This window comes from Octodon degus, unplaced genomic scaffold (genome assembly GCF_000260255.1).
Source record: "Octodon degus isolate 3935 unplaced genomic scaffold, OctDeg1.0 scaffold00091, whole genome shotgun sequence".
Classification (NCBI taxonomy): domain Eukaryota; kingdom Metazoa; phylum Chordata; class Mammalia; order Rodentia; family Octodontidae; genus Octodon; species Octodon degus.
Window position 1 is genome coordinate 6,251,863 of NW_004524667.1, and position 2,364 is coordinate 6,254,226.

The following is a 2,364-nucleotide window of genomic DNA, read 5'->3' on the forward strand; positions in this document are numbered from 1 at the left end:
GCGGGGCGCCCGTTCGCGTGCGGGAGGGGCGTGGCGACCCGCGGCGCACCTCGGACCGCCCGGCGCACCCCCTCCGGAGCTACCCTCTGCGCCCGCCCTTCCCACCGGAAACCCCTGCGAGGTGCGTCCGTGCCTGGGGGCCTTGCCTTCTCCGGGGAACCTCTGGGAACCGATTACTCGTGCTGCGCGGGAAGCGCTGGGTAAATCAGGAAAGCGATAGCAGCTTGACGGAGTGGAGCGCGCCCGCGAGCCCAGCAGCTGGGAAGCTGAGCAAGCGCAGCTTGGAGCCCAGCCTGGACGATTTAGCGACTCAGCGAGCCCCTGTCACAAACTTTAAAAGTAAATGGCTGAGGATGTATGTCCCCGAAAAGCCTTGGGTTCAATCTTCAGTTCGGGGGGAAGGTAGCAATAACCACGGTACTTTGTGCGCACCAGGGACCACCGTCTCCCCCCTCTGGGAGAGGTTTACAGTATTTGGTTCCTTTTTCTTTTTTATTAGTATACTTTTGCAATACCACCTCTTGGTCGTTGTTGCACATTTTAAGGAGAGAAATAGTCTGTCTAATTTAATTGATTTCTCTCCAGTGAAGACAGTCGGGAAGTAAGCGCGTAGTCGCACGGGTTTTGTGCGCAGCTGTGTGTATATTGAAAAGTCGGAAGCTACCAAAAGGACCAGCAGCAGGCGATCGATTGTAAATCATCGTGGTCCTGTAAGTGAAATGTAATGTGTACATTTAAAGTCGTCTTACGGGATACTCCAGAGCCACAGAAAATATGCACTGTAAATTGAGTGGGGGAGGGGAGCACTTTACGAAAGAAACCCGCAAGTAGGCATAAAGGTAGGGACCGGGTAGCTCTAGGTGGCTGCGCGCCCTTGTTTCTTTTCTTCTCATACTGGAGCTTGAACCTGGCGTTTCCATACAGAGCTACTCCTCAACCCTTTTTTATTTTGAGACAAAATCCAAAATTGCTCAGGCAGGGCTTGAATTTGCGATCCTCCAGTCTTCAGCCTCTGCGAGTGCTGGGGTGATGGGAGTGCGCCCCTCGGGCTGCCCCTGCATCTTCTGCCCAGTTCTGCGGTCTTCGGTACCGGACCGACGCAGGGCAGTCCGGTCTCCTCGCTGAGTCTCTTGCAGCAGGGAAATCGATCGCAGACCATGAAGCCGGTTAAATGGTCTCCGACTTAGCGCACTGACCCGGCCTGAAAGGGTTCAGATGGCCCCTATGTCCCTGGGGGCCTCCTCCACGGTGACCTTCTGCGTCCTTTCCCGGGGTCTCTCGGGGCCGGGGCGTGACTGCGAGCAGAGCTGTGCCCCGGCCTGGCGGGCGGGGAGGCCAAGCAATCCTACTCGCACCAGCAGATGGGCGAGGGGATCCGAGATGTGATCTGCCTGCCGGCTCCCGGAGTAGAAAGGGTTCTATGGAACTGTTTCCACTGCCGGCTTGGAGGCACTGGCGACAGCACGGACAGGCGGCCTTTCCTGAATTAACTTGGGCAGTGCCCTTTGCTTTGCACTCACAGGCAAGGGGGGCAAAGTTGTGAAATGCACCAACTTTGAGTATTTTGTTCACTGAGGCTCGGGCCATAATAATAAAATCCAATCTATTTTGCTACAGAAGAAAATTGAAATCCACTGGGAGTGACAGGCCAACTTGGGGGGGCAGGACAGCCTCCTGCCCCTGGAGAATCACAGTTTCTACTTGGCGAAGAGAAAGGAAGGAAAAAAGAAAAACACCATCCAGCCCCAAAGTTCTCCATCTTGCAAAATTGTAACTCTGCATCCAGTAAAGAGCAACTCCCACACACTCCAAACCACTGCCTCACTTTATAGAAATCTGACTGCTCTGGGCCCACCCTAGTAGCAGGGTCATCCTGTATTGTCCTTTCCTCATGGGCTTATTTCATCCAGCAAAAGGTTCTCAAGGTTCATCCGTGTTGTAGCACAAATAAAATTTCCTTCATGTTTTAATTTTTTTAAATTTCCTTCCTTTGGGGCCAGGGAGATGGCTCAGTGGAATAAGTGTTTCCCTGGCAAGTGCAAGAGGCTGAGTTCAATCCCTGGTTCCGAAAAAAAAAAAAAAAATTTCCTTCCTTTTAAAGAATTTTACCCAGCACTGAGGCAGGAAGATCACAGCCAGCATGGACTACACACTGAGACTCTGTCTCAAAAAAACACGGGGCTGGGGAGATGGCTCAGTAGAATAAGTGCAAGGTCCTGAGTTCAATGCCCGGTACCACAAAAATAAATAAATAAACCACAAAAAGGGGGAAAGTCTAAGATGTCACAGATTGATCCTAAAACAATACCCATTATTTTTATTAGCTCTTAAAAATAATTCTCATAGGGGCCAGGGAGATGGCTC